Source organism: Corapipo altera, unplaced genomic scaffold, assembly GCF_003945725.1.
Source record: "Corapipo altera isolate COAL_440 unplaced genomic scaffold, ASM394572v1 61286, whole genome shotgun sequence".
Lineage (NCBI taxonomy): Eukaryota > Metazoa > Chordata > Aves > Passeriformes > Pipridae > Corapipo > Corapipo altera.
In genome coordinates this window covers 2,423,483-2,448,308 of record NW_020884907.1, presented here as the reverse complement: position 1 = coordinate 2,448,308, position 24,826 = coordinate 2,423,483, and the positions used below count along the sequence as shown (strand labels likewise).

At 35.3% G+C, this 24,826-nt stretch overlaps 1 protein-coding gene across 3 annotated transcripts in view; it reads right to left on the bottom strand.

Annotated features, from left to right (window-relative positions):
- Window positions 1-5,036: 5,036 nt before the first annotated feature.
- The window catches only part of PRR16 (proline rich 16), a 145,926-nt gene continuing 126,136 nt past the window's right edge, over window positions 5,037-24,826 (bottom strand). For 2 of the 3 annotated variants that reach the window (XM_027652599.1, XM_027652602.1), the window contains one exon: window positions 5,037-7,992. The gene's annotated coding sequence lies outside the window, so the exon portion shown is untranslated. Of the gene's footprint in view, window positions 7,993-20,570; window positions 20,609-24,826 lie in introns of all 3 variants that reach the window. The other variant, XM_027652600.1, reaches the window with a different exon arrangement.

The window sequence follows — 24,826 nt, the reverse complement described above, 5'->3', positions numbered from 1 at the left end:
ATTTAGGAGTCCTAACGGTAAAAGTTTGATAGTTTGAAGGCAAAATTATGATTTATATTTTATCATTTATTAATTCATATTTTGAAGGCTTCAGTTCCAGGAAACCAATGTTCAGTGTGACCTTTCCTATTAATTTTCTCCATGTCACAATTTAGGTGTTTTAGCTATGGGTCTTACACTAGGTCTTATAATTCAGCTAACTTGTGACTGCATCTTTCCAAAACAAATTGAATTTTTTGCTTTTTTATTTTATTTTTTCTTTTATAAAGATCTCCCTTTTGACATCTACATTTTATCATTCCTTCTTTATTTTTCTCTTTACATACAATAAAAAATAAAGAAACTTTAAATCCTAATCAAAAGCCTGTTTAAGTGTGAGCTAGGATCCTCTACAATGTCAGAAAAGTAAAAATTTTTCAAGTAGAAACAGATTACTTATGTAGTGGTGATTTCATTCAGTTCAATTCATTCTGTTCAAAACATCACACTGTTAGTTCAAATGGAACAAAACCATAACCAGGCAAATGGAAATACTTTCCATCCATTTTCAAGAGATTTGAAATTAAATTTTTCTTAAAAAACTTAGTTTAAACAGTCTATAGCAAAGACAGTGTCTAGTTAGCTTCTGCATACAAACATCAAGTGTTTACTTTTCCATAAGATAAAATCAGTACAACATTAAACTAAGTCTGCTAACACAAGACCGTTCTGCAATATCTATTCTCAGAGAAAAGGACAGGGCACATGATCAACAGACAAAAAATTCCCAACAGACAAATTAAGTTAGTTATATAATGTCACAGTGACAATTGTAATTAGAAAACAGAGGAATGAACAAACCAGAGGTCTTTTTTAACAATATGAAAGGAGAAACTTATAGAGAAACTGGAAAAAAAGCAAGCATTTGTTCTAAAAATAGATGGATAAGACAGTTTTAAAGCCAAATGTATTGTCCTGTTTCATCAGTAGTACCATAACTGTAACAGTGATACATAAAATAATAATCAATATTTTGTTTACTGAATTATAACAAATAGAAATTTAGTCTCTTTTCTAGTTACAGCATCCTAAAATATTTTTTCTCCATGAAAAAGACCTTATTATATAATTATTTTTGCACGACCTATTCATCGCTGTTGCAAAATCTGTTTAAATGGAAAAAATAATAGGTTAAATCAAATAAATTCTGTTATATTCCACGTTACATATAGATTTTGGTTCATTTATGATCTTATATGGTCTAGCAATTCAATTTTCAAAAGATCTAAATTCTATTGACCAAGTCTTCTAGTAAGACACATTTTAAGTATTAATATCTCTAATAAAGTGTCAAAGTAGTTTTCACTATAAATAATGGGTTTCTCATATGCCCAATTGCTGTCAGTTTGGTGGAAGTGTGTAAAAACTCTCTAGTTATTCAAATATAGGTAATTCACAGGGACCATATCAATGTGGGTGTCATAAACAAATTCTAAGCTCTTCATTCTGATGATCCAGATGGCTTCCATTCACAACTCACAATGCAACTGTATTAATTGGTATATTTATTTCAGTGACAAAGTTAAGTAAGCAAATGAACACACAGATGCATTTACTTAAAAGAAATATAAAATCAGCCCTAAGTAGGTTTTGTTACTTGGGGATGTTTTACTTCCTGAAAAATGTATCCCTCTGCCTGGCATTAGTCTGCTTAACTACTATACGTGTGTGTTCAAATCTCAGTACCTAAACCTCAATGTAACAGGGTAATGAACTAACATATAAGTGAATTTTCTTACCCAGGGTTTCAGCTTATGTAAATGGTGTATCTGGGCCACAAAAAGACTTGACAGTGATCAATAACATGCACATAGAAATTCATCTGCATGACGCTCTCTCTGACACCAATGGTATGTGGTTGAGGCAAAAGCAGGATCACTTCATTTGGCAGCTCTCAATTACTATATTTGCTGTGTTCCTCACAGACTCTGCAAAGTCCCATAAACTTTTGGCATATGCAGTGTGTTGAGTGAAGGAGTTCCACAGTTTCCCTCCACGTTGCTTAAATAACAACTGTGGTGCTGTTTTTGAGCTTGAGTGGCTAGTTTGATGTCCACTACCACTGAACATTTGAAGCCATTCACGATCTTACTGCTCTACTTCTCTTTCACGTTTCTGTTGAGCAGAAGAATCATTGCCTGCTGTCACTTCTGAGAATCTAATTCTACCATTTCACTACCTTTGTAATTCATTCTCTGCAGTTTTTAATTTAAATACATTTTTTTTTCGGGTGAGGAACTGGACATAGTGTTTAAAAAGTTAACTTTCATGGTCTACAGCACTTCTGTTGATTGAAGGGCAGTGAAGTGATTGAATATAATGATATTCACTTATTTTCTCTTTTACTTTTAGCAATTTTTAACTGCATATGTGCATCTTTTTTTGACATCCTGAGAGCAAGACTTACATTTTCATAGAAAACTGCTAGATATCAAGCTAAGTGAAATATGCAAAAAACAAAATTGTTTTCATATATATCAGTTTACATTTATCTTCACTGAATTCCATTTTAAATTTTAATAACCAGTCATTCAGGCCACTCATATTTAATACTTTTAATAATTTAGTATGATCAGCAAATTTACCAAATAACTATACACTACTTTTCCAGTATATTCACATATTCAAATATATTTAGAGATGCATGGATCCCAGTACATGCCCCATGAAACTTCACTCATGGCCTCTGTCCACTGCAAAAACTGAGCAAAATCACCATTTTCTCCCATATTTTACATTTTTTTTTAATGAATGCAGCCCATTCCTCTTAGTCAGCTGCAGTTTTCTCTGTATTTTCTCTTAGCTAGCTGTGCAATTTCCTGCAGTGTTTGGTAATACTGACACTGTTAAACACCTTCTAGTTCTTTTCAAAGAAATATTACTATAGTTTCAGCTGTTTTGCCCAGTACTGATCTAATTGTCTATACTCTTCTTTCAACCTTTCTGAAATTTATCTTAAAATTGGAATATAGTTGAGATCTCACATCTCAAAAGCTATCAAAATAATTTTATAAAATTAATTTCACACCACAGTTACCATATTGACTATTCCATCCCTGAGTGCCTTTAAAAATCTTAGATGTGTACCTCTTTATTTTGTTTTGTAACACCTCACACTGACAAAGCCATATGAGTTCCTCCACAGGGAAAAGTTTATGTGTAAGAATCTGCCAAAGCCCTTCTAGGGAACAAGTAAAATTAAAAACTTAAGACAATTTTTTCCCTATAACTTCTTCCAAGTGCTTCTGTTTTCCTTGATTATCTTTCGGCATTACAGACTTTTTGCCAGACTTCCCTCTGGTCTATTGTAGAAATAGAACTTCTTAACTCTTACGTTTCTGGCAACTATTTTAGTCAACAAATCTCTTATGTATCTTGCAATTGTTTGATTAACCATTTATTTATTTATTTACTTATTTATCATCTTAATAATCTTACAGTCCTTACATTTTCTTTAAAAATCTTCAGCTATCTGAAGGATGTCTTCTTGCCCTCAGCAGCCTCTGACACTCCCTTTTACCCTTTCTCAATTCTTTCTTGCTAAGCAGGATGTATTTGCTCTCTGCCTTCAATACACCACCTTAAATAGTCTCTGTGCCATCTGCTATGACTTAACTCTCTTAGTATTCCTTCCAGGTTTTCCCTGACAGGAGTCCCTGCTTATAATTGTCCTTTTTCAAGTTGAACCCAACTGTTGGGAGATTTTTTGGCTTCTTTACAGCCCTGCAAGGATATTGAATCTAGAGAGAGATTCAGCTGAAGTAATTTGAACCACATCCACCTGGCTTTTACTTCTTCTCTTATGGGATCTTCAACTATCCGGCCCATGAAAATCATTAATTTAGTCTCAGCAGTCCTCTAAGGAATCTTCCGTAATGTATGAGTCACTCTGTTCAACTAATTTTCTCTGTAAGATCCAGCCTCAGTAGCAGCCTCCTACCTTCAGTGGGAGCTCCAGAGCAGACAAATGGCTGTCCTTCTTCCACCCCTCCTCAGACAGCAGCCTACCACTTACGACGTCACAGCATCATTGCCTTGCTGTGGACCCAGCACACCACCGATCTGTCCCTTGGGAATATTCATGTCATGTGACACTTGGGATAATCGTTTGAGTCAGGAAAGGGACACTTTTATAACATTCTGGTGATCACCAGATTTTTTACAAAATAGCTATTTTAACACGTCCATATTCTTTTAATGAATGATGGTGGTCTTCGTCTTTTAAAAAAATTCAAGTGCTGAAAGTACGTCTTGTAGACACATCCAGAACTGTCAGCATTTTTCTTTGTGCATCTCAGCTTTCCAAGCCTATTGGCTGCTTCAGGTGACCTTTCAGATGCCAGATAATGAAATAATGCACTATTACTCTAGAACCATACCTTCAGGCACTTCTTATACACAAAACACACATAAATCTACAAAAGGACCAACCAGTTATCATAACATCATATTAGTTGAAAAAGTTCTGCTGGTCTTATCAATATGCTTAGACTAAGACAAGGGAAACAAAACAAATTTTTTATTGTTTAATGAGATAATCTAATTGTCTGCTCTGGTTTTAAACTTTATGAAAAAGCATTTCAGTGCTAATTATTTGTCAACAATTTTTGAAATCTTGTGTCAAGGTGTTATCTCAGATGAGTATCTGCATAGTATACAGACATCAGCTCAATTTATATCCAATATTAAATACTCACCTAAAGATTTAATTTAAATCTACAAAAATCACGCAATCTGGATTTATCCCAGTGTCACTGATAATAGAATAAAACATGATACATAACAGTGCATGTGTGTGCACATACATGTGCACACACTTCCAGCATGAAGTCCCAGTTAAGCAGAGCTCCAAACAACAGTGTGTGACTGATCAGAACTATGGTTTGTAGCGTTATCTTCCAACTACATTTGTCACTTAAATTAGGCCTACATGCTGGTATATGTGCATTATTTCTGCATTACACAGATTATATAAAATCATGCCTGGGACCAGGTCATTATTTTTCATATCTCATGTATTTTTCTGAAGAAAACTGTACATTGTATCAGGTGGGTTTTGTGCAATAAAAATTTTACAAACAAGCTGATCTAGAACTCAGAATAGCAGAAAAATCTTTGCAAGTAGTAACAAATTATTTCACTAGATTTTTATTGGGCTATTTTCAGATATAAATGAATGCATTTTGTTCACAAAAATAAGAGTTTTCCAAGTTTTATCATTAGGCAATAATGGAAGTGTTCAAATTAGCATTCTGAAATTTTCTTACTGTTTCAGTAATGTTGCCCCTTTCTTAAACAACTCTGAATACTAGTTTCAAAGAACGAACTTCCCAATTTTAAAGTATAGGTTATCAGAAGAGGGAGCAAAACCAAGCCCATGCAAGTTGTGTGTCCAAATAAGGTATTCTAATGACACAGAAATGACATCATAGTAACAAGATTGTAAGCCAACTGTAAGCTAAATTGTGTGTGAACAAAACACAACCATCATTCTTTAACAAATACAAAAAAAGGTTCATTTATCCATTGCACCAATGGAAATTGACCACTAACTTTCTTTAAAAGAAAAGAGACACATCATCCCAAGTTTTGCCAAATGACAGAGTCTAATATAAACTTATTATTTCATTTTCTGATTTCCTGACAAACTTCAAAAGCTGTTTATGGCTTCAGAGTCACAAGCAAAGACAGAGCTCAGGTCTTTCACCAAAAAATACAGTAACATGAGCATCTTTTGCAGAAACAGGACTTGTGGCACTTACTTCAGCAGAGCTGGCATTTCATTCATGAGCAGGTAAGGGTGCGCATGCGTGCACACACACACAAACATACACGCATACACTGGTTAGTACATTAGAGCAGAGCAACACATTTTTAAGATATTTGCCCTTTACAAAGTTAACCACAGATTTTTTTTTTCTGTAAGTGAGCACTTAATAGATTCCATGAAGCAATAAAATAAAAGAAAAACCTATTCAGCTTTATAAATCAGATACATATGACTGGATTTAAGATGAACGATTTGAGTGAACTGGGAACCAAATGCATTACTTTTCTCTTAAAATTACACACAGGCTAATGGACTAAGAAAAAAATGAAAAAAAAAAGCTTTTTATTCAAAACAGCTCTAGCATTGAAATGTTCAATAACTGTACAACAAACCACTGCATTAGATGGATAACAATGACTGTTCTTAACTGTAAAGTGTAGATCATCCTAAGGAACAACCTCTTATTCTGTAGCTTTTCAAATTACTGTCAAATAGTATCAACTTCATGGTCTTGTCAGTATGCTAATACAAACAAAAATCCCAAACAAAAATGGTAGCACACACGCACCCTAAAAAACCGCCAACTCCCCAAAAAACTAAACAAGTTTTTGAATAAAATGAGACAGCTGACAAAAGGTCTCTGTATAATTTGGGAAACCACCATTATTAGACTACATTCATGTCATTCTTAAACATCCAAATCTTTACTTACTAAAATCCACTGATTATAAAAAAACCCCTAACCATTATATATTTAATTTCTTCCTGTGGTTATTAAAATAAACTATGTTCTGAAATCAAGAGTTAAAATACCTCCTTTTGTTTTCCATACATATTTGCCTATATAAATATACTTCATCATTTTACAAATTACAGTATTTATATTAAAGCTTTCATTCAGCAAATCATTACAGCCTAAACCAAACAATTTCTGTGTTTTGGTTCTGTCTTTAAATCACTTTTGGAGATAATGAAAACCAGCCAAAATGAGTGACTGCAAATGATACAAACAACATATTTATTTAGAAAAATAAACTGAAAATGCTGCTTGTCTGTTAGATTTCTCCATGAAGTATAGACAAATGGCTAGAAAAATTTAATGTCAAGTACATATTACAAATGACTTCTTTAACAGTAATTGGGACTAAAATGTCAATGTTCGATAGGAACATTTTGGGTGTATAATTCAATAGACTAAATTTCTTGGCTGCTAATATGATAAAAAAAAATGGATACTATTAAAAAAGATTATATCCCCTTTTTAAATACACCTTATCATGTTGATGCTTCTTCATATATATACATATATATATATGTATGTATATGCATGTATTTATTTAATCCTAAGAAAGGACCATAGTCCTTTCTGTGAAGAGATCCCCATAGTGAAAGAGAGCATAAATGTCTTTCTTCAGTTCTAACTTTTTAATTCCTTTTGGAGCCCCGGCAAAGTATAGCTTGTGGTCAAAAATCTCCTGGGGCCATCTGTGCAAATGGTGGCACACATCGTTACCCTGAATGGAAGTGACAGTGCAAATACTAGAAGTGCATTGCGATGCAATCTCTAACAGCGGAACTTCCTCAAAGTTGGGTGGAGGACAGGAAACAGCATCCTTCTAAGTGATTTAACTTCACTGATGCCCTGTTCCTGTATGGCTTTGAATATGTACAAGGGTTGACAGAGGTCTTCTTTCCCCACAGACAGCAACAGTCCTCTGTTATAGTAAATGTATTCATTTTCTGATATCACAAGTGCTTCATTTCTCCTTTTGGCTACATATTGAAATATTTGTGGATGCTGGCTGTACTCATAAAAGACCTCACTGTTTGTTACTCTGGTTGCTCAGCACAGAACTCAGGTGTCAGGCTTGGAGACAGCAGTCTCTGCAATGGGGCAAGACGTTTAGTTCTCTCATCCTTCTTTCCCGCTGAACGGAATTTAAGGCTGTGGCTTTTGCCGGGACTCAGCTTGTAGCTGTCAGATCTGAGAAAGATGACTCAATGCAGATTACATTGGTGACCAGTTGTGCTCTCACTTGAAGGGCTCTTCCATTCTCCGCTAAGGATCAGGTTCCTGGTTACTTCTCAGATCTGGCCTGCAAGAAGTCACAATGATGAATCTGATATGCAACAAATTAACTGACGTGCCTCCAAATATAGGTGTTCCTTCAAGCCTGAAGGTGCTGTCAAAAAGAAAAGACGACAAGGGAAAAGTTATAAAAATGTTATTTTAAATAGACAAAGTTAACAAAAAACAAAACAATTTTGAATGATCATTCCATTTTTACTGAAAGCAGGAGTTAAAAAAAATTATCATATTTTGAACTTGATCTTTTATAGTTGTACTTTATTATGGGTACAAGCCTTGGTTCTCTGCTGGGGTAAATGGGTTTAATTTCAATGGTGTCTTTGGAATTTCATTATTTATACCACATGTGAAATCTGGACTTTAATACTTGTTCACAAATTAAATAGAAAGTGAAACTCAGTAGAAGTTTCTTACCTGACAAGTAAATTTCCTAATCACTAAGATACTATATAAAATTCTGATTTGGGTCTTTCACATTCAGTTCTGTGAAACAGCTTTAATTTGTAAACACTAAAGTAGTCTTAGAGTCAGTGAAAGAGAATAATACTGCAATCTAATGCTGAGGTTCCCTGACTGGCTGAGTTTTCTTAACTGTATTTATCAGGCAAGACAAAGCAGCAGCATCAAAAGCAGGGACCTTAGAATACTTACCTGTTGGTAGCTAGGGCACTAATTTGGGTTAAATGATTAAATTCACATCTCCTGAGGAAAAAAGTGAGAACTTCCTCTTCCAGTGTTGGTGATTTACACTCACAGGTGTAAATCTGTGAGGAGAGGGAAAATCACTTATTTGCCATAAGATTTTAGTTTTGTGAATCTACATCTTCATTTGCATTTCCTCTTATCTCATATTGACTCAAATGCTTTAAGTTGATAAAGATTGTCAAGGGGTAAGACAGAATTTCACTCTGTCAGAGGAAAAAAAAGGAATCTAAAGTTGATATGCTGTGAACCCTTTTTATTTTTTTCCCAACCACTTAAGCAAAATATCAAATATTAAGGGAAACTTAGTTAACACTCAGAATTGTTACTGTGGCCCAGTGTAACCCAACAGTCTAGCAAACATGGTAAATAAATTAGTGATAACACTGGCTTGGTAGGAAATTTTTTCCTAATCAACTATTTAGAGTTTGACTTGCATTGTTAATGAAAAAAAGGAGTATCCTAAACATCTGCTAGGAGCTTACTTTTTAACTGAGGACAGTCTTCATATCACTAGAAACATAAAACCCTTTTTCAGCTCTCACAGTTTCAGGCTTCAGCTATATTTGGGTTAATGATTCATGTATGTTATTACCTCAGAAAAATTAAAAAAAAAAAAAGTTAATATTGCCCTTGACTGCAGCTTAATTCTCAGAAGCAGGATGAATAAGGTACAACAAACATATACGTAACAATAATAATATCAATACTCACAAAAGAGGTAATGCAAATAGTATTTTGTCTTTGTCAGAAAACAATTGTTTTCCTCAAACTTATGCTGAATACAGCACAATACAATGCTGAGCAGCTGTAGACATGAAAAGCAGTATGATTTTTCTTTTCCTCTGGGTTGCAATTAATAAACATATTCAATATCACACTGCTGTGTTTTAACCCCAATCAGCAACTAAGTACCACCAGTTGCTCACTCACTCCCCAGTCCATGGTGGGATGGGGAGGAGAACTGGGGAAAAAAAAGATAAACTCCAATAAAATGAAAATATTATAATTATTATAATAATAAAAATAACAACAACAACAACTGCAACAAAAGTGAGCCTATTAAAAAGAGAGAGAAATAACACCCAAGAAAGACAAGTGATGTACAATTCAGTTGCTCACCATCTGCTTGCCAACGTCCAGCCTGTCCTCAAGCTGTGACCAGCAACTCCCACCCAACTCCCCCCAGCTTATATATTGGACATGATATGGAACACCTCTTTGGTCAGTTCAGATCAGCTGTCCTGGTCATGCTCCCTTCTATCTTCTTGTGTAGCTCCTCACCAGCAAAGCACAGGAAACTGAAAATCCTGAGTTTAGGGTAAGTACTACTAAGCAGCAACTGGAACATCAGTGTGCTAATAAACATTATTCTCATACTAAATCCAAAACACAGCACTGTACCAGCTACCAGGAAGAAAATGAACTTTTATCTCAACCAAAATCAGGATGATTCCCCACAAAACCAGCAAGTGGTATATCAAGTATACCTGAGTTTCTCTAGCATCTCTTTCATTAAGTCATAAACCCACACAATTTGATTCATTCCCTCAACATCCACCCTCATTTCATCAACGTTCTACCAAAGAAGAAAAGACGATCCTTTTTTGTTTATGATGTCTGTGCTAAAGAGTACAAAATGTGAAAATGTTTTGCACCTTTCCACATTAATAAAGAATTTGTTCAAATTAAAAGATTATGATTAGACTTGCTTGGTGAAAAGTTCATTAGGTTGCAAAGCCTGTATTAAAACCAGAAGCAGTTCCTCTTGCTACTTCCCCCAAAATCCATAATTGGCAGTCATCATTTACACATGAAGACTTGAGGCAGAAAGAGGAATTAGGCCAGTCACTGAAAAAAAAATAAAAATCTCCCTACTAATCACAGATTTCTATCCTGAACTGTCTAGTTCTTAAGTCTGTACTATTTTGATAGAGATGCTGTACATTCAGACTGCAATACTTAATTCATCATTATAAAATCCCTTCATTACCACATAACACACCTTGTCAATAATCTCAGAGTGAAAAAACCCCTGACCTTAGCTAGGATTCAGACAATTTATAGGAGACCATTTTGTTCACTCATCCCTTCTCCCTTTCATTACTTTGGCAGCATCATTTATTCATTTTCTTCCTTCTACCACGTCTGTGTTTAGTCTCAAGAACCAGAGAATCAGAGAAACCGATGTTGCTGTTTTCCCCATTCAAATCCAGATAACTACTCTTCTATAATAAAAAATATATTTTACTGCTCTGCATGTATTACCTGAAAAAAACCTATGCCCTTCTGCTTTGCTCTGTCTGCCTTCTTAAAAACTGAGAATGAGTCTAGTCCCCTTTACAATGACATCCTCCTCATCATCATGGTCATGACCATACTGTCGCTGGACAAATTGCTATTCAGAACTCTGTGCATGGAAAATATTAAGGGAAGCATCTTTTCACCTCACACCTACAGAATGGTTACACCATTGTCAGATATAGAGAAACTCAGCTTCAATTTACAGTATTTAAAGAACAAAATGTGCAGTGGCGTGATTGGAAGACACGAAGAAAATTATACAGAAGACACTATCAGCTTTGAACTGATGAGTGCAGTGATGACTACCAATGATCACAGAAAGGAATACTTTTAATGCAGCTTTCTATGCTAGGTCTAGTGTCTTTTATCAAGAAAAAGGAGAAAACAACCAGGAAATGCACTTTACATTCAATTGAGAAAATGAGATTTACTTGATTTATACTAAGCTCTATAATTTCCACATCATTTTAAGAGTCTGATAAGAGCCACTGAAAGACTAGCCTAAATAAAAGCTCCATTATTTGGGCTATTTTAGCCCAGACAGTATAATTTGGACACATGTTGTTATCTGTCATAAGCATACCAGAAGTCAGAGCGCAGTTCTCACATATTTAGGAGTATAACAAAAGTTCTCAAGGAAAAAAAATTACACAAAATCACATAGTAATAAATCTTCTTAAACATAGTGTCCATATTTTCTAGATATTGTTTAAATAGTAAATGACATTGTTTCAGTTACTTACTTATACCTGAAAGATACAGAAATATTTAGATTCAGACATAGACTATTTTATTTATATTAACCTAAGCTTTCTACTCCTTTCAGATAAGAGTAATTACACAATGTTAATCCCCTCAATAGAAGTAAGAATTAGTAAACACGAAGAGAATGTTTTTGTAAAGTTTTTTTTGTTAGTTTCTTTTGTCCAAGAAATCCTCACCATGATCTCTGATTTTTGTGTTCAGTTATACAGTCCTGCTGAGACATCTTTCTCTGAAAAAACTAAACCACCTAAATCCAAGCAACACAGAATGTTAAAAAATCCACCACCACACTTTTTAATGATTCCTATTTTTTTCCTCAGGAGCTTCAGAAAACTTATTTATGTGTGATTGCCCCAACCTACTGTTTCAATTCATAAATAATTTATTTGTCAGTGAGCAAAACAGAATTCCCAATTGCTTATTGGAAATTTTCCCTTCAAAGTTTTGAAAGACATTGTAAATGGCATGAAAAATATCCAAAGTTACAAGTTTTCTTTTTTTTTTTCACACTATTATTCATTTATACATTGGCAGTATGTATTAAATTCTTGCTAACCTCTCCTAATAACCCTTCCTCAACACAATTATAAAGTTCTTTGTCATGCCAGGTTTGATATCTCCAGAGCTTTCCCTATATATAGTTCTATATAGTCAATTCTGGATAGAAATCTGTAAATTATGTCTGAAAGTATATGATGAAAATATTCATTAAATATATTTTTCCAACTGAACTCATACTGCTTAAATAGTGTCTTTGTGGATTTTTACTGTCTTTATCTGTTTGTGCAATAACATGAAGATTGTCAGAATATTGGCTCTGAGATCTACTGTAGAATAATTTTTTTATAGTGAGAAATCAATGTCAACAGAAGCATGCAATGAATGTCAGGAGCATCATGCTTATCAACATATGAACTCATAAAATCTCCTGCTTCTTACTTATGAACTGCTGGCCAAATTGATGTGGTTTGGTGCTTGTCTCAATCAAGACTCAAACAGTTTAGATTTAAGAGAAGTAATTTGTGGGACCTACAATGTGAAATCATATCTTTCTGTTTGTTGATTACACTAGCTTTCAACATAGGGAATATCTAGGCAACTAAAGTTACCAGCTGACAGGTACCAGGTACCTTGACATCATGGGAGTCAATAGTTTACATTAGGGGTTGCCGTGATGAATGTCAAAATGTCAAAAATGTCACAGTTCCAACTACAAAATGCTAAAAGGGGAAAGAATGGCACTGGAAAAAGTTCTGATGATGTATCATGGGAAATTCTGGCAGTGTTGTTCACTGGTCACAGGCACCTCATCTCTTAAGAGAACTACACATAAATTTTAACTAGAGAAGTAAGAACTTATTTCTCAGCATGTACAGAAAGCACATATAAATTAGCACTTTTAAAATCCCTCAGGCATATTCTTGGCTGAAACAATACATTTCTGTTTACCATTTTCTAATTTTAGAAGCATTTTTATCAGGTCATTTTTCTTAACATGACTTTCTTTTCATTTGCCTTTTTGGTCCCTTAGGTGCTGGAAAACTGTTTTGGCATTATGCATATTTTAAGGTAGAATTGGTTATGTCAAGTGTGAATACCTTCCTAGGAAGCCTATTTCTTTTCTTATAATTTTTTTGATAAGTTACACCGTATCCTTCATGAGATGAATACTCACAAATATTTCCGAGATGTTGTTTTGGATTCGTTTTGTCTCTGGGATACATGTTTACTAGCTTTCAACTACATTTTATCTTGTACTTGACTAACATACATAGAAAAAGCAAGAAATTATCAAGAAGATGAAATCAGGTTTGTTTTTATGTTTTGTTTCTTTATTTTTCTTTGTGTTTGTCATAGGTAGAGATTGGCCCCCCCTGAGAAGCCGAGGGGTTCAGAGGTGATTGGGTGCAGGACAGTGTTCCCTGGAGAGCCAGTCACCACTCATGTTGTTCGCTTCTGCTCAAAATCATATATCACAGCACCGGAAGGTGTTGGCAGTTCTGTCTTGGTTGTTTTTGCTGTTGGTGTCTGCTGCGTGTAGGTGGACAAGGCCAGGGGGTGGCTGGGCTCCCTCTCTTCCCCTGCGGGGGGGAGAGGGGAGCCCTGCGGCCCCCCAGCTCAGCCTTTGGTTAGAGTTAGAGTCAGCATTTGGAGTGTGTGCTGTGAAGGAAGAGATTCACAGCACCTGAGGTAAGAGAAGAGAGGTAGACTTTGCAGCCAAGCCCTCTTCCCCCTCCTTTTCTCCAGTGAAGCTGTAGAGGGGGGCTCTTTTCTTTCCCTCCACTGTAAGTGGAGGAGAGGCTCAGCCCTGAAGCTGAGCCAAGTGGATGGGCTGTGGAGGTAGGCCTGGTGCTCGGGAGAAGAGTCCCAGGCGAAACTGGAGATGAGCCAAGAGCTCAAGAGTTGCCTGCCAAAGCTGACCGGAGGCAGCTGAAAACTGATGTGGAGGAATGAAGATTCTAGGATGTGGACTCTTGATAAGCTACACTGCAGCAGCCTACGAACCGAGGTGAGACACTGAGAGGGAGAAATCAGCAGCAAAAGAGCAAGGACTCAAAGCTATCTTCTCAGACTTCATGAAGAGAGACTGCAACAAAACAACTGCTGGAACTTGGTGAGAGAGGAATGTTCAGGAGCCTCTAACACTCCACAGCAAAAGACTGTGCTACATGTCAGCCTTGAAGGCTGCTCCTGGACTAGAGTTAAAGGAGGGGCTTGAAAGGACTGACTGATAGAAATGTTATATATATATATATATATATATATATATATATAGTTGCCTTTCATTTGTATAGTATTTATTTGTGTAATTAAATGTACATACTTCCCCCTTCCCCTACAGAAGCCTCCAGTCTGAAAGTTTCTCTCTGGTGTTACGATAAATTGTTGAGAAGGGGTGGGGGAAGCCTAAAAATTGGATTTTAGATTTCTAATGTGGCTCAAACTGCCACAGCGTTAAAGTGTAAAATTTTAGCTCTATATTTAAGTTCAAAATAACAAGCCATAGCTTGTTCTAACATTCATTTACAGACAGGCTTCTGATTTAGACTTGCTTAAAAAGCAAATCCAAGTATACATAAATGCTGGACTATCAATTTTTGTAATACGGACAATATCCAGAAGGCTGCAACCAGTCAGACTGTGGTTGGCAAGGTCACATCCAAAGCCACAGATCAAGTGGCCACTACAGTAGTACCAACAGCAGTAGCTCAGCAACCAATGCGAGGACTAGATTGGGTGGGTCCCTCTATACAGAAGCAGTCACACTTCAATTTAGTTATGCCCCTAGGAGATATACGCTAATAATACTAGGGAAATGAATTTGATGTTCATTTAATGTATACAGTACTTGAGTACTACTTTATGAGTGGATTACTGAAATAATTTATACCATGTATTCAGAGGACAATAATGAAACCATAAAGTCAGTCTTGAATTTGAGGTGCTTGAATATGTAAAAGAAATTTTGTGTCCATTTCTGGTTTGGCTGCAGATTTCTTTTGAGATTACAGGCAATAATTTTAATTTACATGTTACAAGTTAACAACATTTCATTTCACTGTCCTTTTGACTCTCTACATATTTCTGCTTCTTATTTTCAGAAATAAATACTCTGAAACACTGAATCTGCAAGCCCTAACAGCAAAAAAATAGTTTTAATGCTCTCTATACTCTTGAAACAAATAAACCCTACATTGCTAGTGGTAAACTAAAACTTGTTTCTTGCAGCATCCTTCTCTGAGTATCAGAGGAATGTGGATGGCTAGCTAGACCTGAGGCCTACTGCCACTTTCCCAAATGGGGCTGTGTATCTGAGATGCTCAAAGAGAATCTTTTATGGTAATACCGTCTAGGGAACCAACCTATTCATTCTTACTGCATTTTTTAAAACATAAGAGCTAGCTAATATATGATACTATTTTCATCTTTCTGCCCTTATTTTTGCCCTCCTTTTCATGGTGAGTCAAAGCAAATTTCTTTAATTAGTTTGAATGTACATCTGTGTCAAATAGAGGTAGAACAAAGATTAGTAAAAGAAAGAGATGCAAAAGACAGCTAAGCCCCTAATGTAACTAACTGTTTATTTCTAATGATTAGTGAAATATTAGCTGGTAATACAGTTGGGGAGTTGGTTACAAAGTTCATTTATCTATTTTAACCCAGGCAACACCATAGGAAATAAATATTGAAACAAAAATATTAAGGGTGAAGTACGTTTGCATTTGCAATGAGTTGCCAAAGAAAGTCACATCCAGTATCTAGTGCTGGGAAATTCCTTATCAATGGTATTGCCTCTTTGCTTAATCTGAGGACTTTGCCATCGTTGCCTTCTTACACTCTAGTTCTCGGCAGAAAGTAAAAGAGATGGACAGATTAGAAAAGAAACCAACACTCCATGCCCCATATATGTCAGTATTTTTTATGCAAGAATTCAGATTTCCTGTGTCTTACTTTTACAACAGTCAATTCCTGAAGCTGACTATCTAACAGAAAACAGGATGCAAATCCCTGTGACCTACACTCAATGAATAATAATAATTTACTTTGGTATATGGCATAATCTACATGACAAAGGGGAAAAACTTTTATCAGTCAGTTGAAGGGCCATTAGTCTCAGGACAACTGAAAGTTCACACAAAATAGTTAAATGTCTTAAAGGACTTGCATCTGCTATTTTTTAAAAAATTTTATGTTTCAATTTTTAGAGTTTAGAAGGTTTTGTATAATTACATATCTTAAAGTGATGTGTGAATGGTTTGAAAATCATTCTCCCTCGAGTATATCTTGCAGCTGATGGATGTAACCTTTTCTCATTCAGCCTGAAGCTAAGAAGGATAGATGAAAAGTGAGCTGGCAGCCCTCCACTTGCTGATTTAAAAAAACCCAAAAACTATATGGGTGAGAAGAGCTATGTAGAAGACAATGTAACTATCAATACTTCCACCCTTTTGGTTTTTTATTTTGACATTTGCTGATCCTTCATTTATTTCAAATTACTCAAGCAATCGAGCAGCCTTGTAGCATTAGGCCTACTTTGCAAGCCAAAAGGACTTAAAAGTCATCAGAAAATACCTGTAAATTCTTTGGTGCAGCTTTTCTGTAGTTTGCCTATTGAAGGATGAAATAGTTTGTAATTCTAGATAATAACATGATGTTCATTAACATGTGCTTTACTTTTTCTTTTATCATTTGGCACAAATATTTTGTCACATGAGAAAAAATATTAATTTCAATGACACTAGATACATGGAGATCACTGAAACTACATTATCCTGGACTCCCTAAACATGTCAATGCAACTAAAGGCTAACAATGCAATGATTCATTACTATTACTATTCATTATTATTCTGGTTAATCAACATATTCAAATTCCATTCTTTTCCTTACAAAAGAAAAGGGGGTTCTATGATGTTGCTGGACTTTCCTGATAGGAATTTTTAACTACTAGAAATTTTTTAGTAGCTCGCAGCTTTATCTTGGGCAGAAACCTGTAAGTGCAAGACAGGCCTTGAGACCATGTACTAATGGAACAGTGTTTACAACAACTCTCCATGCTTCAAAAGCTTATTGGAAGATTTCCCAGCCACCAACTGCAGCTCTTTTCCATCACAAGGCAGACTAGAAAGGGTTGTATCAACTGCTTGAGACTTCTTCCATTGTGAAACAAAAATACTGAAGCTTCTACACATTAATTTACCAAGACTTAACCAGCTACTTTCTTGAGCTCCCAAGGAAATTATGGTATCAGGAAGAAACCGAATAGAAACCACAATCAATACTGAAAAAATGTAGCTGAATATATTCTTAGATAGGAAGGTGAAAAAAATATCAGGAAATTACTTGGTGTCTTCATATGTATTGTACTTTCAGCAACAAAATGCATGAAGGAGATCAACCTCGCATGACATTTACATTGAAGATGTATGAAAGAATCTTCTTATGGAAAGCACTACATACTTTCTGGGGTTAACCTTGATAAGAGTTTTGACTTTTGATTACTCTACTACAATATATCTTCTTTCAAAATTATAAAAATAAATACAGGAATTTATAACTTTTGCAAATATATAATGATTCAAAGCACTTTCTCTTCAAGGGGTCAACTTTTGTTTCAAGAGCTTTTGCAAATACCTGTACACAAAAAAACCTAAAACCTACTTATTAGCTTTCCTACCCACCACTCCAAGAGACTATATGCAAGTCATATGCAACTGATGTCAAAAAGGCAGAAATATCAAGTTATCAAAAATATCAGTATTAATATTCTTTCTAGACACTCAGAATTATGCCTTTTAATTTATTTTGAGCAATCCTAGAAATGAGCTTCCATAACGCTGTAATGTTTTTGTAATATAACACTATGTTTAAAAAAAACCCTGAAATTTTGGGTTATCTTTGGAAAAAGGAAAGAAAATGAAGATCAACATTTCAGCTTCTGATTTTGCAAATCTGCCATGGGTCTCTTTTTGTAGGCTGTTTAACTATTTTAAGCTGAATATGCAGAAGTCTAGACTGGAATGAAACAGTATGTTTTGATATTTAGTGATCACTGGTTTTTTCCATCCAGGTCTAATGATGTATAAAGATATATACAACTGGATGGGACAGTCCAATTGCTTAAGACATAAGCTCAGCAACAAATCATACCTCCACTTAGCCTTTAAGGAACTTAATTTCTCGTAATTATCAGCACAGACATCCCTATCAAAACATACACGAGACAAATATAGTAAAGAACTACTTCAAGAGGGTAGGGAGAAGAATATGATGATCTCCAGCAGGAAAAGGGGACAGTTACACAGGCAATGATCTATCTCAGTTTCAGATCATTGTAAGAAAATAATGATTTCCTCATTATAAGAGAAATTGAGAGCCATAAAGCATCTCTGGCTTAGACCCTTTATAATGTCCATCAAATACACTTAAAGGTTTGGCTCATAATGAGCTTTTTGTGTGTGTGTGTGTGCAATTTTGGGGTTTTTCTTTGTTTTTAATACCAACATTTGCAAACTTTAAGACCTTTGCCAGTGCAGACTGTCTTGCTAATTGAAAATCATTGGCTGCCCTTGCTCCAACACAAGTATCCATGCTCATCTGACATTTGCTTAACAAAAAAGATATTTCGCCTAACAAAAGCAGCTCAGAAATCAAATACAGCCCACTAAACTCTCCTGCTAATGCATTCAGGAAAAGGTTAGTAGCAAAATGTGCAATTCAGCACTTTACCCATTAAGCACAGGCCTCAAATACACTGTTTGTCTGGCCATAAAATACCTCAATCTGTTGCCCAGTAGTCTCTGAGATGTTCAAAGAGATTAGTCATTTTGGTGGACTGCCCCTGAGTTGAAAACAAGAATAAAATCCCTGGATCTGTTTATCTAAATCAGTTAGTCATACATATAAGAAAGCCTACTGTAAAAAATCATGATTATGTGTGGGTTGGAATTACGTTTGAAGTTCTGAATCTACTGTGTGCTGACTGAGTTGGCTAAGATCCTCTCCAGTGTTGTTTTCCAAGTCACTGTTCAAAACTGGAGAGTTTGCACATCTGCAGATAAGCCACAGATGCTCCAGTGTATATTTGAAACATCTCTTCAAGCATTTCCCCCTCAGCATGAGACAGAAGGACAAAATAACTGTTAATTCTTTTTCAAGTAGGATGGACTTTCTATCTATATTGTGATATACAGAAAAGACACTTGGCTTTGTTTTCTATAACCAGTGCATCCAGAAATTCTATGGTCTTGCTGAACTAGTCAAAATTAGCAGAACACATATTCTCAAGTATCTCTTTCCTTGGTCTTTTTAAACCTAATCAATTCTATGGTTCCATGGAATAGAGTGTGTAAGAGTGAGTAGCGATACAAGAAATAAAATCCAAAAAGACAGGAGGCTGAAGAAGCTATATGGACCATATCTGTCAGAGCCTGGAAGAATCTGGAGGGTCATAAACTGCCACCTGCCTACCGGAAAAAGTAAAAAAAATAGCTCTGACAAGCAGATTATCTTTGACTTCTCATTATTGAACTCTATCACTGCGTTCCCTCTTTCCTTTTAATATTAAAACATGCAAAAAGAAGTGAAAGACAGACAACAGTGACCCTTTAAGGCACTGAACACACATGAGGAATACAAAAGACTAATTTACTTAAGTCAGGGCAGCTTTCAGGAAAAGGAAAATTGCACACTATACCATATACAACAATGGGACAAATTAAATGTACTTGATGAAAAGTAGCTAAAACAAATGCAGATAAAGGAATTTACACAGCAGATTCTCAGTTGCCCTGATGGGGCAGTAAGCCAGATAAAAGAAAAAAAACCAATGCAATACTGTAAAATTAAAGAAAATTAAATTATTAAAACATAAATTCTTTTATCAATCAACTTTCTTGATTTTCTTTGTAGAGTTAAGAGAGGATTTTAGACCTTAGTGAGCAGAGTCTGGTAAAGACTGGTGGGTGAGGGTTTTTTGGGTTTTTGTGTGTGCAAATAATTGTGTTTTGGACAGCATAATGGAGAGGTGAAGTATTTACTAGAAATTCTTACCTGATTAAAATAGTAATGACCAATAAAATGGCTTTGTTTTCTCCTGCAAACTCAACAAGAGAAGGTCTAACTTCGTCCTGATGAAATTTTCTTCTACAGGTAATATTGAAAAATATATTATTCCTTAGTATCATTTCCCATTTTTAAAGTTATCTAAGAGCCTCTTAATGCCTTAAGGAGCCTCTAAGCATGAACAGTACATAAACTTTTAAGTGAATAAAACTGGAAAAGGTTGTTTTTATTTTGCAGCCACAAATCCTTGTATTTTATAGCCACAAATACCTCCTGGTACAATGAACTAGAGTAATAAACTGATCATCTGTATCAATAATTAAAAGTACATACTTACTACTTACAAAGAAATACTGAAGTTTCAAAATTCATTCCCTAAATAAAAAAAAAAGGCATCAATGTGTAAGCATCATTCAAAGTAAAGATGTTTCATTTACTTTTGTAAACTGTTTTACCTGTGCCATAGTGATTTTCCAACCAGAAAACAAGGAAACAGAAAAACAGGAAAAATCATAGGAAGCTTTCCCATATAAATATAAAATCACTGCACAAATCACAACTGTAAGTCAGGAATCAGCTGAAAGCTCAGTGATGATGTAACAAAATCTTCATGTACCATATCAAAACTGCAAAATACATAATGGACAAATGACAAGCTGACAGTTCAATTCTGAAAAGCCTTTTTCCACAACACCACCTTCCAGTTTGAGTGAAGTCTTACCACTCCTCCCACCAACACAGTGTGTGTGCTGAACAGTAAATTGCTAGCTACATCCTTCTGCAATCTTCTACTAAAAGTCTCAGGATAACTGTGAAAGTATTTTACTTTGAGAACCAAATTCTAGGCTATTTTAGGCATTGTCTAAACTTATTCCAGGAGAGAGCAGGTGAAAAAACACTTAGCTGCCTTTGTTGCTGCAATGAGTGTCAGGTAACTACACTTATCAAGAGAATATGGCTTTGCTTAAAGGACTGGGGAGAGAAGTTAAAGAGAAGATTTCACATCCTCTTTGTAGCCTATGAGAAGTCAGCTTGTGATGTGGGACCTGTGAAGAAAGGACAGGAAGACAGAATTCTGTGAGGTTTTTGTTTGCTGTTTGTGGCCCTTGAGAAAGTAGGAAAGCTGGCACAAAGAATGATCTGGCTGGTGATCCTGTTTGCAGAAACAGCAGATCAGGATCTGGAGGAGACTTGATGGAGAGCTGTGGGTAATGGGGAGACTTTAGATGAGATGTCCCAAAACAGGGAGAGCCCTTGGCAGCACATATATAACTGCTGGACAAACTGCATTTGTGGAGATTGCAAAAGAGGAGTTCACTCCATCCTTCAGGCATAAGATACAGTAGATGAAAAAAGGGTACTCTGTCCTCTTGCTTTTCCAAAATCCAACCCCCATCCCAGCACTCACTCCTTCCGCTTTAGCAGTACCTTCCTCTACCAAACTCTCAAAGAAGCAATGAGCAGCTGAAGCCATATTGCTACAAAGAGAAACACAGAGCATGCTTCAGGCATAGGGAAGCTGTGAGTTCAAAACGCCTCAGGCAGAGGAAGCGAGTCAATTTGGATTTCTCTTATCTCTAGCAACAGAGGGCAAAAGAAAGGCAGTCTATAAACACCATTTCCTTCTCCAGCAATCTGTAAATCTAGCACATCTGTCCCACGCTTTATTTTTGAGTAAATGAAAAATAATTGGATTTGTGTCAGATAGAATATCTAAATACTGAAAGGAATGACAGATTTCAGGTTTTCATTTTGGTCATACAAATATACAGTCCATGTTTTACTTTCACTTGAGTGAAAATACACTGGGTTTCCTTACAGAGCTGTGATTAAAAGAATCGATACAAATGGACCCTTTGGCCATGCTGGTTTCCATTACTTGAAACAATGCCACCTCAGATGGTGATAATAGAGGAAAAGTAAAACTACCACCTTTCTTTTTCTTTTTGATGACTTGGACTCTAAGACCAGTACTGTGTTAGCTACATTTCACATGTTTCTGATTTTAACAGAAATACAGCAGTAGAGCTACAGATAGCAACCAAAACATGAACCTTCTATCTTGCCTGTGGGCTGAAGTCAAACTATACACTTGTTAAAAAAGGGAATTATCTGGTATGCAAGGATTTCCTACAGTACAGATTAGAGGTGAATAATTCTTTCTATGTATTATCCTCCTTCCCTTACCCCATGCTAAGCTCCCATAAATAGGAAAGTTCAAAAACCACAACTGATTAAGAGTTAGCTGAATACTCTGAAAAGGATGCAATTAAAATGTGTTCTCTGTTTTAGAAGTTTTAATTGGTTTAATTGAAACACAAGTCTTTTGCTGTTCAGATAGTAATTCCTTAGTAAATCTAAATGTAGAAGTAATTACTAATATTTTTATTTTTATTGCAACTGTCCAATAGTAGCACTACAAAACTAAGTTGGATGATGGTATCTCAGATATTTTTTTACCTTAAAAAAATACGCAATCAGAAAAAAGTAACATAAAATCTTTTGCAGGAGAATCAATATGCTCTTGATCTTGATTAAGACAGTACTACAAAGTTCTGTCTCAGAAAATTACAAAATTAAAAAGATAAAACCCCTTTGTTTAAAAGGATTTTTAAATAAGGGCCTGTTAACCCAGATGGAGTTAGAAGACAAATCATGATTAATAAAATCCAAATTTCTCATTTTATTTTCCAGTAATTACAAAAACTATGTTTAAAAGTCCCTAAGGTGTTATATTCTTAGTACACCTAAAATCTAGCTTTTATTCAGAAATAGCTTATTCATAAAAATATTGGGTCCCTTTCACTACTTACTAAAATACCTGGGTACTTAAAAAGAAGTAATTAAAAACATCAGCTGAAGCATTCACCACTTGATTTAATGCTCTTACAACAGATTTTTCTTTTTCTTTTGTTTCTGTCATACCTTATGAGTGATAAATTGATGGGTTTTAATGGAAGATACAGAAGTAAAATATGTACTAACCATATCACTTAATCTTTCTTACTCTGAGTCAGTTCTGTTCCATATTGGGTATTTCAGGTTGACTTGCACCTTTCAAACAAGCCCTGTAATACAGCAACTACATGAAAGGCCGCTGCACCTCACAGCTAGGGTGGATCATTTTAGAATAGTACATGCTTTTACTTGGAAAAATGATCATCTGAAAAATTCATAGCATTAACAATGAGTAATGATTTGTCATTCTATTTCTTCTGGTATTTACTTAAATACTTCTGTCAAGGCATTGTTTAAGAGAAGTGGAATGTATTGTTGCCACATGATGCTTCCTAATTTGCTTGTTGAAAAATGCAAATGTACATTGAAATGTACATTGATACTCTTGAAACCTTGTCAACATGTTGATCCCTACTGCTAATGTTCCATGACTATTTTGAGTGACTAGAAGACACTCCAAAATTTCTGACCTTTTCCTAGAGAGTAACACTGTTATAAAACATCCAGGGACAAATGAGCCTATTCTCTTAATATCTCTGGACTTTAATACTTCCATAGGCATTATGATTCTAACATTTTAATATTAGGATTATGACTTAGTATAAACCTAGGTACCTTTCTCTTCATTGACATATAATACATATGAACTTGTCACACATAAGTGAGGTGATAATCTCAGAATGAGCTGGCCCAGTTATGCAAACTGTAAATCTAAGTAATGCTAAAAATTTACTAAATTTCTCTTAACAAATGGAAATTTTCCTTTTTATTTTGACAGCTATCCAGGTTGCTAGCACTTGCAGTAGTCACTTAACTGTGCCCTCATCAATTTCTTAATCATATTAATTGTGCTTTCTGCATGGCTGCTCAGTCTTCTGCTCTTGCGCTGTTCAATGCCTGTTGACTGTTCCAACAAAGTTCCAAATAGCAGAGCATGCTCCCTATCTATTACACACATGGACCTTCTTCCTATAGGTTTTCTCACTAATGACTTGCAAAATTGAAACGTTCACCAGTTACATAGCAAATAATTCACCTCTATTTTCTGTTATAGCTTTCCTCTTTCTTATGGATTCTCGTGGATCTTTGGAAAGACCAATAAGAATCTCAAGGAGCTTCCTCCTGCAGCTCCTAAAGAATTCTGCAGTCAATCCTGACGCTATGTGGGCTCAGCAGCTGATTTTCACTGAGAATCTTGTTTTATTTAAGCATGTAAGATCTATTACAGATAACTACAGTTTTCTATAGCAGAAACATTACAGTACAATGGATTTATAGCAATTCTCATGGTTCAGTTCTATTTCGAAGCAATAATAGATTTGTGGAAGAAAATTAGTTAAATATTTTGTTTTCCTCTTTTACAAAATACATGCCATGCTTCAATTTAAATAATGAAAAGAAAATGAGATATTATTATGGCCAAGTAACATTCCTACAGAATATGGAATTTATATATATTTCACACAATATTTGAAAATAGTTTTCCCATATTTTTGTGTTTTGTTTTTTTCACTGTTTCTTTTCTAAAATGCAAAGTTCTTTAGCAGTAACAACACAATTTGGCCTTGGTGTCAGGTGGTACAGCATTAATTACTACAGAAAAGAAATAAAACAGTGATACTCAAATCCTAATGC